This window comes from Empidonax traillii, unplaced genomic scaffold, assembly GCF_003031625.1.
Source record: "Empidonax traillii isolate 1590-97213 ecotype Southwest subspecies unplaced genomic scaffold, ASM303162v1 scaffold474:size1423191, whole genome shotgun sequence".
In the NCBI taxonomy this organism is placed as follows: Eukaryota; Metazoa; Chordata; class Aves; order Passeriformes; family Tyrannidae; genus Empidonax; species Empidonax traillii.
Window position 1 is genome coordinate 498,963 of NW_020955667.1, and position 13,124 is coordinate 512,086.

General features: G+C 46.2%; 1 protein-coding gene across 1 annotated transcript in view; it reads right to left on the bottom strand.

Annotated features, from left to right (window-relative positions):
• GORAB (golgin, RAB6 interacting) overlaps window positions 1-12,421 on the bottom strand; it is an 85,349-nt gene extending 72,928 nt beyond the window's left edge. The window contains exons 1-4 of the mRNA XM_027895859.1: window positions 12,167-12,421; window positions 6,904-7,095; window positions 5,315-5,464; window positions 4,003-4,116 (exon numbers count right to left, since the gene is read on the bottom strand). The gene's annotated coding sequence lies outside the window, so the exon portion shown is untranslated. The remainder of the gene's footprint in view (window positions 1-4,002; window positions 4,117-5,314; window positions 5,465-6,903; window positions 7,096-12,166) is intronic.
• Between the last annotated feature and the right edge of the window lie 703 nt (window positions 12,422-13,124).

Genomic DNA, 13,124 nt, shown 5'->3' on the forward strand with positions numbered 1-13,124 from the left:
TCCTCTCGAGCTGCAGAGCTGCAGACATTCCGCTGAGTAGTTTGCAACCCTGCCTGCCAGGAAAACCCAATGGCTCCATGGAGAAATCTCAGCGGAGGAGCTTGATACTCAATCAGGGATGGAAAAGAAGGGAGTTTATGCCTCCCTGAGACCAATTCCTTCCCTAAAAAAATGTTAAAGCAAGAGGGAAAAAAAAAAAAAAAGGGGAAAGGGATCATATTTATACAGACATGGGCCCAGACACGCCAGTAGTGTTGGTGTGTGGCGTGTTCGTTTGTGTCAGGATGGGCCCAAGTCGTGGAGACTGAAGCCAAATGCCTGTTTAGGTCAGTGGGAGTCTATCAGCTTTGGATCAGGCCTACTTTTGGATCTGGAGCTGAACTTCCAAAAGTCTGGGCACGCTTGCATCTTCTGGTGAGGGGGGGCTTGTTTTTGGCCTGGTTTTGAGATAGGAACCAGCTGCAAATTGAGGCCTCCAAACGTGTTCTAGGAAGGAGGTTATAAAAGAGCCCCTTCTTGCCCAATGCATTTATTCCCTGTGGGCCAGATGCTGACATCTTCATTAACACTGAGCAGAGCCTCACTCCAAGAGCAGTTACATTGATTTGAATGGGGCTATTGAAGGACTCAGCAAGTACCTCATGTCAGCAAGGGTAGCACCATCTAAGGGTCACATCTGTTTGCTTCCTTGGCATAAATTAGTTTTTTCTCCTTCCTGCTATTAGCACACACTGCTACAGGAAAAGCACATTGGGTTCCTTTCTTCCTGGCACCTCTTAAGCAAAACGCTGGTTGCAGATTGCTCCTTACTGCAAATTACAGGAGCTCAGCTTGTAGGTCCAAGAGCTAGAAAAATCCTTCTGTGATAAAAGGAAGCTGTGATGAGGTCAGTTCCTTCCTGAGCATTTCTCTAAACACCTTTTGTCTGCTTTCCCTCCCAGACTGCAAAATAGTGCCCACACATGAAGGAAGAAGGACTCCACACCAGGACACCTCCCAGGCATGTGGCTGAGCTTTGTCACAGGTAGATTTGCACTGTGATGTTAATATGGATCACCAGAACTACTTGCACTACACCTCCCGAGAAACAAGGCTGCCTAAACAGTGTGGCTGTGACTGTAAGGACAGGCCAGCCAGTGCCAGAGTCTCTTTGCAGTTGTGAAGAACACTAAACATGCAGCTCCCACAGGCCAGCATGTGCAGAATAAAAGCATGTGAATTTTTCTAGTGTCAACAAGAGTCTGGTACCTGATAGCTGTGTGCAGTGCTGCTACAAACCCAAGCAATTCATATTTTCCTTACTGAAAAGGAGGGAGAAAATCCCCACCCTTGTAACAGTCAGCTCTCCTCACCATTACCATCAGTTAGCGTGGTTTTTTAACTGATTCTGTATGAAACTCCTCCTTTCCTGCCATTTTTTCTTGGACTTATTCTACACATTGCTCTCAGATATTATAAACAGGTAGTCTGCTGCTCTTCCAGCAGGCACTTCAGAGAATTTTATGTGAGCAGCAAATTCTCTGAATCCCTGGTCTCCCTCAGAAAACTGACTCAACATTGTAATGAGAGTGATGGACTGTTGTTTGTCAAGAGAGACCTTCTGGGAGAGGTTAAGAGGAGGATAACCTCTGCTCTTGGAGGTTCTACTCTGAATGGACTGATGAGCCAAAAACAGTTGCCAGTCCATGGAATTATAAGGTCTATAAGGGAACAGCTGAGTGCTGGAAAACTGCTGGCAGCAAAACTGGGATTATTGGTCATTTACAGGCTGGAAAGGAACACAGTGACAGGATGAGGAAGTTGGTGGAATACCTTGTTTGCACACATTTCACATGCAGGAATGATTTTTATGTGAGCAAAAGGTCTTCAGTGGATGGGTCCTACTTAAGACTTGAGATCTGTGCCCACTTCAGAGGATGTGGAGGGATGGGAGCCTGGTGTTAGTCCTGGCCTGATGTTCTCAGAGCCCAGAGACTTTGCAGTGCAGGTTCCGAGTGAGCTGGAGACTCATATACGTAAACACAGAGTGCTGGGGCACTTTTTGGAGATGCAGCGCAGGTTAAGCTGTTTTGTAAGATACAGCTAATAAAAGACCATTGGTGCCCCGAGGAGAAAGGAAGGGAATTGTATTATTATTATTACAAATGCAGCCAGTAAAGCATAAACAAAGCAACTTGCAGAAAACCAGACAAAGGAGGTTGCCGCAGAGTCAGCAGTTACAACTCAGGTTTCCTGTGTCCCAAACTAGCACTTGAACCATCTTCCCTCTCTGTGAGAGAGAACCAAGTATCAGAGAGCGGAGTGGATCTCTACATTTTCCTAGCCCAAGACAGAACCGTGTCCATTGTTGGGACTAGCCCCCTAGGAGGAATTATTTCTATTCAGTTTGTGTGTGTCACAGCCAGATAATGCACTGGGTGGTATTTCCCTCTCTTCCCCCAATCTTTCTCTTTTATGACCACATGACTTCACCCCCTGTGTGAGTGACAGTACCCATTAGACTAGACTCTGATGCAAAACAGCTGTGTGGAGAGAAGGGGAGGAAGGGAGTGGGGAACAGCAATTTAGAAAACAATTAAGAACATCAATTCCAATTCATTTGCTTGGCCAGGATAAGTAATTTCTAAGAGGTAACTTGATCTGCAGCGGGCTGAGATTAAAGGCGAACTCCATTATCTCTAGTTTACAGTCTGGAGGAATTTGTTTTAACTGGTTACCAAGGAGGCTGCATGGAAAAAAGAAAAAAAAGGAAAAAAGGAGAACCTTTGCCTAAAAATGTCTAAAAAATCCTCCTGATTTCTTCTTTTAAAGAGCGCTCATGAATTTATGAACTCTCTGAGAGTATGGTTGATTTGCAAGGCAGGAGGAACAGTTCAGCTTTTGGAAGCAGAATCCAGGCCTGCGAGAGCTTGGAGGTGCATTTTATCAAAACCAATTACGCCAGTTTACACTGCTGTTAAGATTTTGGTGTAGAGATGGACTAGAAACACGAGACAGAAGCAGCTGCAGCATTCTGCAGAGCGAACAGCAGCACGTGGAGGAGAACACAGCGGGCTGAGCACCACCAGGCAGCCCCAAGGGTTCTCCTTTGACACTGCTGCACTCTCTGCTGGGAAAGGCGATTCCCAGCACTGCTTTTCCACTCGGACACCTCTCAGAGGTGCTGTGAGACTCCAGGAGTAAATTCACCAACATCCCTAAGAGTATGAACCCAGGCATGCCAGAGCAAGGGCTTGTGACCCAAGAACACCAAGTGTTCTGTATTTCACACTGGCACACGAGATAACACCAAAAAGTGAGTATGTGATAGGAGAGCCACTGATTCTTTATCCCCCATTCCAGGACTCTCCCTTTCTAACTCTCCTCAGCCCTCAGCACTTTTCCGCAACCCTGTGTCTCAGTTTTTGCCCCAGCTCCTGCAGGCCTTGATCCTTCACTCTTGTTTTGCGAAATACAGCGCTGAAGTCAAGATCCCCTGCAACTCCAGACCATCCAAATGTTTCTCAGACCATCTGAGTTATCACTGGAAAACCTTGGTACTGGTCCTGAGCACTTGTCCCAAAAACTGCCACCACTGTGCTTGCAGGAACATAGGGGCCACACTGTGTCTCTGGATCTGATATGAGGAGCCCATGAGTGGGGTAAAAGCAGACATGGAAAAAACCAACTGTGAGCTGGCTCTAAGTTCAGGGTTGGCCTTGAATCTGAAATTCCCTGGCTGGACCCAAACTTTTACCTCTCTTGTGCAACTCTGTTTGTCTTAGGGATAAACCACATTTCTGCCATCATGAGACAGCCAGCCTGCACTTTATCCAGCTGCATCCCTGTTAGCCAGCAAAGGCTCTGGGGTGATGTAACCACCTCAGTGGAAATAGGAGCTGAAGAATGCGACGTGACAAATTTTCCTGGACCACCAAATAAATTAAAAAGTAGGCTCCCAGCCCAGAAAGGTTGCCCTCCCAAATAAACACGGCCCAGTCTCCCTTCCTCACACACACTTACCTTCTTCCACACCAGGAAGCTGAGCTCCTCACAGACTCCATTACAGACCCAGAATGAACAGGTTCTTCCAGCCAGTCAGCATCTCCCAGATGGTAATTGCTCTGGTGTGGGCATCTGAGAACAAGACACAACTGTATATAACAGGAATATTCTCTTTGCAAAAACTTCTCAGTAGGCTTACTTTTGTCTTGTTGCCAGGAAATGTATTTGGGGCCTCTTGTTAACTTCACATTTCTCTGATGAGAGGGGCATGGGCAGTTTGTTGCAATAGTTACAGAGGAAAAAGCAATGAGAAGAAATGAGAAACTGGAAATCCCTCTCTATGCACATCACCTCTGTGACAGCACATGAGACTGCCCTACTCCACCATCCTTCTTGTGACAGACACACTTCCAAGGCTTGGAAAAAAAAGTGAGAAACCCATCTTGCGAACGGGCTTCTCCAGAGCAGGGAACGTGGCAGTCGATAACCTCACAACCTGAGACCATGTATGCAGCATAATGCAGTAAAGCCCAGGGTGAAAGAGGGGCCATTCCACAAGGAATGAGCAATGTGGGGAATCAGGAAATCATCCAAACCGGTTGGTTGGGTGGGGCAGGAATTTAGGAAAGCAAAAATAGAGTCAGCCAAATTTGAAGTGTGGCCAGGAAACGTGAGTTAACACCTTCCCTCTGCCAAGGAACACCACTAGGTCTGTAGTGATGGTGCATGGCCAGGGCCAGGCCTCACAATCTGCTCAAAAACCTGCAAGGTGGGACATGAACGTTCTGTGCCCAGTTCAGGTCAGGATTACTTTGAAGCATGAGACAGGGCACTTTGCTTCCCTCAGCCCCAGCTTGGGTGTGTGCACAGCTCCCTGGGTGAGTATTTGCCTCCCTCCTGGGCCTCAGTAACACTTTTTAAAGCACCTGGTTCTCTTAAGAGGCAACGTGACCAAGACAGTGCAAAGTGCTTTATTTTTGTCCTGGAGAAAGCATCCTCCTCAGAGTCTCTCACTCATTAGGACAGCAGCCGTTGTAATCCAAGCTCCTTTGATGGAAGGGGTAAGTGGGGAGATTGCCAAAGGGAGGATTAGCTGATGGATGTCTTGAGCTGCAAGGGTGTCTCATATGGATTTGTGCAGGATTTTCACCTCAGCTGTCCTGGCTGGAACTCCTGTCCTACCATACCAAGAGACTCTCCTTGCAGGCCCTGCTCTGCTTCCAGCAGCAGTGAGGCCCTGCAGGTCTCATGCTGTCATTGTCAGCTCCCTTGTGAAGGAAAGGTGCACAGCATGCCAAGAAAACATAGCCCTAGCCTATGAAAAACGTACCTGTAGTCCACACAAGGAAGGAGCAGCTTTGTCCGGAGGCAGGATTGATTCAGGAGGGATTCCCAACTTGGCTACTCAGTGACGTGATGCTCTGGACCATTGTTTTCCCTCCCACACTTTTGCTTCTCTCTGCACTGCACCCTTTGAGACCTGTGAATGAAAGTGCTGTAAGCTGCTTTGTGCTTTTAGGCCTAACCTTAAGTAAAGCCATTTAGAAGGCACAGTTCCAAGTCATATTCCTCGACCATGTGATAGGCAGCAGGTTTCTTGCTATTCTCCAGGCAAAAGGAGTAGCACAATCCCTGGTTTTCCCTTATCTGTGACTCTGCCTCTTCCTCACCTTTGTCTTGATCTTTGTTTTCTGCCAGCCGCTGTGCTTCCATGGATACATCAGGTTGTTTGTGTGCACTCTCTGTTAGGGGTCAGAAAGGAAGGACAATCTGCAAAGGCCAGTTAGATCCACTTCTGCGTTCTCGAGTTATGTGAGAATTTTCATTTTGAAAGAGAAATTTTCTAATCCTCCACAGTGGAATTAAGCCTTAAAGGGTATTAACTGAAACCACAAGATGATTATTTCCTAAAATGTCATTATTTGAAAACCGCTATTACAATGGGGTGTTTGAGGATGAAAATAGTCCAGCCTGTCAACTCTCCTGCTTCCTACACCACCACTTTTGCATTTCACACATGCCCAGCATGAGGCCACGTCTTCTTTCTGGCTCCTGCTCCCAGGAGCCAGAGGCTGTTCTGTCCAGTCTTGAGAGCCAGGCAGGGCACAAAGCTGGACAGGAGAGAGGCACTCCGTGCTGCTGTGTGCTGCCAGCTGCCCCACAGGTTCTCTGTCCCACAGGATTACAAACCCATCCATGGGCGGGTGTCCACTCTTTTGTTACAAGACCCAGTAGAGCAGGATATAAAACTGCTTGTAATGTTATTATTTAGATGTTCCCTTGGGTTGTTTTTAGCAGAAATGTGAGTTGCTTGTTTTCCAGCAGAGGATCAGTTACAAAAACAACACCCAGGAGAAAGGGTTTTTAGAGAGCAGGGGCTCTGTTTACCATGTTAATTTCAGGGAAAGTTATTTGGGAGGAGGGAGGAAGTAGTTAAATCCTTGTTTACCACGCTGGAACCCCAAATCCCAAACACACAAATAAGAGAGAAAATGGCTCAGTGGCCTGAGCGCAGGAGAGCTGGGTTTGTTCCCTGCTCTAACACAGACAACACTCTAAGGCCCCTCTTCCCTCATTTAACACTGGTCCCAGCTGAAGGCCAAATCACTCATCAGCAGTAGAAGACAGGATATTCCTAATGTCAGATTTATCCAATAGCACTGGGTGTACAGAACAGTCTTGCAGAGGTACTGGCCCTGCTTCCCTGATTACTAGGCAGCTGTAACAGCCCGCTGGACTAAGTAAGACAAAATGAATGTATTCTGCTTTTTGGGATTCCCATAGATGCAATGAAGCTACCTAGTCCTTCTCTAGCTGCCAGTGGGGTGGAAAGGATCCATGTACATTAATTATTACAGCCTGCTCTGATGCTGAAATGCTGGAGGACATAAAAGCCGGACTGTAAGCAGATATATCTACCTGAGAAGGCAGTAATGAAAAGTAGTCCACTGGTTCCCAACTTCTTTCTGTTTGGTACATGCACCCGTCCTGGCAGTTGTGTGGACGGTTTGGATCACCACGACGTGCTCAGCCATCTTTTGTCAGGTGGTGTTTCTGTCCTTGTTGTAGAGATTGCAGTCTGTGGATGGAGACAGGATAAAGCTGCCTGTGCTGGAAGAGCCCAGAAAAAGAGATAATTAGTTCCCGGTCTCATCTACATTAGGGCCAAGGCAGGGTTTGCTCTGCCTATGGAGATCAGAATTGCTGCCTGCTGCGAACTGAAGGCATTACCAGACATCAGCTGGGGATCTACAAGTCTGAGGAGAGCAGAGAATCCTACCTGAGCAGTGACATGACTTGGATTAGGGTGAGAACGTACTCTCTGCTCAGGGTCCTTCTGCCTTGGCACCCAGGCAGTCAGGGATGAAACACAGGCTATAATCACAGGCTGTGAGCAGTGTGATTATGGCAGAGTGGCTCTACAGACACCATCCAACAGGAGCCTCCTCAAGGGCCCTCATTTTGCCTTTGCTAAGTGGTCAGGGCTTCCTCCCTCACCAAATCAAGGCAGCCCAAATACGGTTCCTCTGGGAACTTTAATGTTTTACTGAATCACTTAGTTTCTCTTGATGAGTGCTGCTTCAGAGTCTCAGTTGCCTGGATCCCAGTGGGGATTTTGTTGATGGGGGTTTATTGACTTCTTGTTACCTTGAAGTTTCTGCAGTGCTGGGAGTAACAGGTAACTCCTGGAGTCTGTTTATTTTATGGGTTGGATTTTTAAGAGTTGGCCAATGGTACCCTCATTTTAGGAGAAGTCACTTGTTTATTTAGCAATGCACTCACATACTGATCCATAAATAAAACCAGAGTGTTATTTAATAAGACCCAACAGAAGGTCAGCCCTGGTTCACTGGTAAACTGATCAATCCAGAGTGTAAAAAGCACACCCCTTGGGAAACTCATCATGTCTATCTGAGGGAGGTACCAGCCAAATACCAGTGTGATTTTGTACTCCACAGAGTTCTCAGGAGTTTCAGTCCCCGTACCTTCTGAAAGGAAAATTCTAAAAGATCCAAGATGGAGTTATTGCCAACAACCTTCACTTTGGACCTCTGAAGAGGCTTTCAGAGTTGTAAGATTTTTACATCTTGGGCTGCAGTTCCGAGTTCTGCATCTGTGGGAGAAAGAACACAAGGCACTGAAGACAGCAGGTCCAGGAATTCCTACACACTGGAGCTAAAATTCATCTCCCCTCCTTTAAACACCTAAGTATTACTTGTCTGGTCCTAAGACAGTCCTGCAGGCTTCTTCTACAGTTGAGTATGTGGGCTAACCATTGCAGGAGGGAAGAAGCCTTCTGGGAGGAACTGCTCTCTCCCCACTGACAATCATGGGAAGTCTTGACAATTATCTTAAGCTCAGACAAGTATCTCTGAGATGTCCAAATTAGGCAAGAAGCATCTCAGCCCCGAAGTGCCCTGTGATCATGTGCAGCCAGAGAGAAGGGAGCCACAAGGTCCTTAGGTCATTTAGACGATCCTGTGTAGCACATTACAAAATCCTCACATGACTAAGAGGCTTAAGATACAAGCAGCATTAATTCAAAGAGGCTGGGATGGATCTGAGAGGGTTTTACAAGCAAGACATGTCAGGTGTCACCCAAGGGATTTGCCACGGAGTCCTGGGTTGGAGCCAGGTTGAGCAGATGACATCCAGTGCTGATCCAGCAACAGTTCCCTTGGCAAACAGTTTCTTTGTGTGGCTGAGGATCCAGATCACACAGCTGTCCCTGTTCCACTGCAGCAGATGCCCTGTGAAAAGCTAGCAAGGCACACATACTCCACGGCCCACGGGTCACCTTGGCCCATACAAACTGCACATATTCCACATGTATGTGTAGACACATGTAAAACAGTTAACCACGTATGTGCACCCAGAGGGGAGTCTTCCAAACTAAGGTTTTGAACCTAGACCTGTGATTTTTGACTTGATGATGCTGTGTGTTATTCTGTCATTGCAGGAGTGTGGGAGGACCTGCACGCTGCAGTGTTGCCCCAACAGCCACGGCAGCAGGAACTGAAGCTGCTCCCAGCGGTGTCAGGCTGCACCTGCACACAGAAGGCTGCTCAGAAAGCGCTGGCTACCACTTGGCAGAGCCGTGGTAGCACTTGTGGCATGTGTGACACCGTGAATCTCTGCTACAGAACTGGAAGTGGCAGCCTCTGAATCAGGATTTTACGTTCACAGGGCCTTGGCAGAGGTTAAGGGAGAGGGGCACAATCAGGCATAATGTACCTACAAATCAGTTCAAGTCCCCGTCAAGTGGCACAGTCGAATGGAGCTTTCAGGAGGACTTATTTATTGCTTGGATCTTTAATACACCTGTTTAGAATGGGATGAATGTGTGGACCTGCCACGTCTCCTGCAAAGGGCCAGTTCTTCTCCACTGACTGCAAAGAGAGCCTAGACAATTACCTTAGATGAGCCATCTACATTTAGGTGTCCTAAATCAAGGGAGATTATTTGTACCAAAGATGCCTACATCCCCCTGCAGGGTTTGCAAAGACATGCGAGTGGTAAACTTTGACTGAATTGGCCAAATGCTTCAGAAATGCCCATCCCCACTGGCAGGCACTTAATCCGGTCTCCTGGAAAATTCTGAAAATGCAGTTTTGTGTGAAGCTGAGGTTCCTGCACATGAGACCTTCGCAGACTTACAGGCATCCAAAGACACCAGCAGGTATCTGCTAAACCATAGTGAATCTACAGGACTCCTGCATCTTCAAATGCCTCTACAAATCTTTGTCTCAGGAGCCTGAAATTACCAACAACAGGCTGAAATGCCTGCAAACTCAACATTTCATGGAAGAGGGATACAGGGGAGAGAGGCTTTTCACCAGTTTTCTGTCTTTATTTTTGCTGCAGGCACACACTGGGTTGCTCTTCCAATGCTTTGGAAGGACCAGAAGCTGTTTATGTTCATGAGCCCTCTCTGGACAACATTCCACGCTGGCCTGGTAAGCAGGCTAACCATGACTGTGCTGTTTCAATCTGCTCCAAGCACAACCAGCACCAGTTTATGTCTGCCTGAAAAACATTCTGTAGTTCCTTTAGTGGCCTGGTTTGTACAGGTGTTAATCACTCACAGCCACCACTTGGTAATGCTGCCCAGATCACCCTTCTGTGCCTCCGTTTCCTTATCCTGAACAAAATGAAAACCATGTTTCAAGGCCTAGGGATGGATAGTGTGATATAAATATTGCTATTTATGGTGTTGATGAGAACGTGAGCTTTGTTTGGTGCAATGGCCTGGAAGTGCCTACCTGACATCATTTGGAAAAGACAGGTATTAACCTCTACGTCTGAAATACAGCATGTTGATATTGCTCTCAGACAAACAGAATTACCTCCTCTTAAAATCAAAGGTAATCTGTTTTACTTCAGCAAGATGTGGTGATGTCCACAGAGAACAAATCACTTTTGGCAAGTGGAGGCAGGGTTTTTTTGGCTAGTAGGAAGGGGCATCAAAGGAAGAGAAGAAGGATGGGATGCAGCACCACTGGTTTTAATTACATGTAAGAGTCAAGTTCCTCTAGACAGCCCTACTGGCTGATATGCCATTGTAAGTGCTCTAGGGAGCCTGGATTAAGAGAATGGGAAAAACAAGTGGATGGCACAAAGGTACTCAGGGCATTCAGTGGAATGACTGGCAAAGCCTTTGCCAGCTGGCATGAGGCAGGGAAATATTGCTCCCATGAATGTAGTGTCCTGCTGCTCTGACTCTGATTTTTAGTGGGTGTTTGGTTATCCAAGTTCATGCCTTCTTCCAGTTTTCATCTGCTCAGATCACACTGAATTCCTGTTTAACAGTGAAGATGCTGAATTGGTCGTAACAGGGATGCACTGTCATTGCACAGCCCCTGGAGAGAGAGGAGGCTCTTGTGTCAGTCCATTTGGAATGCCTGAGTTGCCTCAGGAACATAAACAGCTTGAGCTTTGGTGGTTGCTGGAGCTGCACGGCTGGGATGGCTCCTCAGAATGCTGGAACTGCTTCCCTACATTTTGCTGGGTTGCAGTAGCATTTGGGGGCTGCATCTCTTTTGCAGGGAGGCTTTAGTCATTAACAAAGGTAAGCAGGAGCAATGGACCTGACCTGGGGCCACCATGTGGTGGCACAGCAGAATCAGGATTTACTGTGCTTTGGCCAAGCTTTTGCTTGAGTAGTGGTGGCCTGGGAGAAAAGTCTGACTGAAGGACAGATTGGGTACTTCCCTCATCACCTGCTGGTGGAGGATGAGCACTTGAGCTTGAAGGACCTTCAGTGTTCTGTGAACCTTGTCTCAGACAGGGGCTTGATCTTGGGTTAAATTTCTGGTGACACCAAGATCGGGAACAAGTCTTAAATGAGCACCAAGCAAATGGGACTGAAACTCCCTCTGCAATCAGATGATCATTCTTTAAATCAATGGTTTAAATAGCCTGGAAGTTGAGGCAGAGCATCAAAAAGTGACTGATACATAGGTGATTTCTAAGCAAGATCTTCTCTTTGAAATTTGTGAATCATTTTTATATACTATGGTAAAGTGCAGAGAGCCCGAACTTCTAAGGCAAGAATGGCTCTTATCCAAATTAAAGAAAATTTAAGGATGGCCCAAGCTAGTTGACTTGGAGTTGTTGAATTAAAATATAGCTTGGAAAAGGAGGAAATCAAAATATTATTCAGTCTGCAGCAATCTCATGCATTTAAGCTCCTGAAGGGCTTGTGTTTCTTTACTCTTGAGGTTCATTATGTCACCAGAAAAGCTTTACTATTTCACTGTGGAAGCAACGCAGCCATGAAACATTAATTTCCAGGAATGTGGAAACCATGAAATATGGGTTTTTCTACTAAATTAAGATTTTACTTTTTTCTCACATAGTTAAGGGAACCAATTTTCATTATATGTTCACGTATATGCATTCTGGAAATTCAAATAGGAAAGATATACAAAACACAGGAAGAACATTTTCACCCTGAAAAATGTATTTCACTGGTAACCACACCAGTCATTTATATTCTGCTTTTCATCCTAAACCACTTTGACTTCTATATCCATCTTGGAACCACGTCTCTCATTACTGAACCGCACCCATTCTGGTGTGCACATGACCAGCTGATGTGTTCTGCCCTGTGAGATGTGGCAGCTGTTTAGATCTGTATAAAATTCTTTACTCCCCTATTTCCACAATGCTGTTCTCTCACCATTGCAGGGACCAGCACCACTCAGGAATGCCTGGCACAGACACTGTACAAGGATCTCCTGCAGTCCAAGTATTCTGCACCATGGCAGTTGCCTCTGGATGGAAGAAAAAAGGGTGAAGGACAAATTAATTTGTGATCCATGTAAAGGCCTTTTAAATATTCTCCTCTTACTGCTAACCACTGTTACTCATTTTAGGACTGATGCCTCTTTCCTGAAAAAACAGATGACCAAACCTGACAGAGCTCAAGAAGCGTTTGGACAGTGCTCTCAGGTACGTGGTGGGATTCCTGGGGGATTCCAGGAGTTGGACTTTGATGATCCTCATGGGTCACTTCCAACTCAGGATATTAATGATTCTAAGACTCCTTCAAGTATCTGCATGTACTCCTATGCACACAAAGTCCACATCAGTTTGTAGCAGCCCTGGCAGAATGAAAGCAGTGTAAGTGGCTTAAAGGGAACGTGAAGCCTTTAGTTTTTGGGGCCAGTTCCAGAATGCAAGTGTGCACCTAAGGTTTCTAACAATGTTAAATTTGTGTCCATTACCAGTTAAACAGAATGGAAGAATCAGCCAAAACATCCCAGAAGCATCTGTGTTATGGGTTTCTGGGCTCTAAGACACACCAGAATATTCACCAAATCACAGGGTGGTTTTCCTTAATGCTACAATTAGCAGTGGAACACAAACAGAAGAGTTACAGGCTAAGATTTGATGGCAGAAAGCCCTCTGCCATAAACTGGAAATTCTCAGCATGTGCAACCATATTGCTAGAGAAGATGACTTATGCAATTAAAATCAAAACTGGAGATCTGTTATCAAAGGATGGCTCTGTGTACTAAAATCCAGCGGAGAGGTTCCCTGATCTCGTTATCTTCAGGCTTCTTTTTTAGTTAATCTAACACAGCTGACAGTGTTTGACACAGCCAGTTGTGCCTGCAGTCATGTGAAGGATGTTT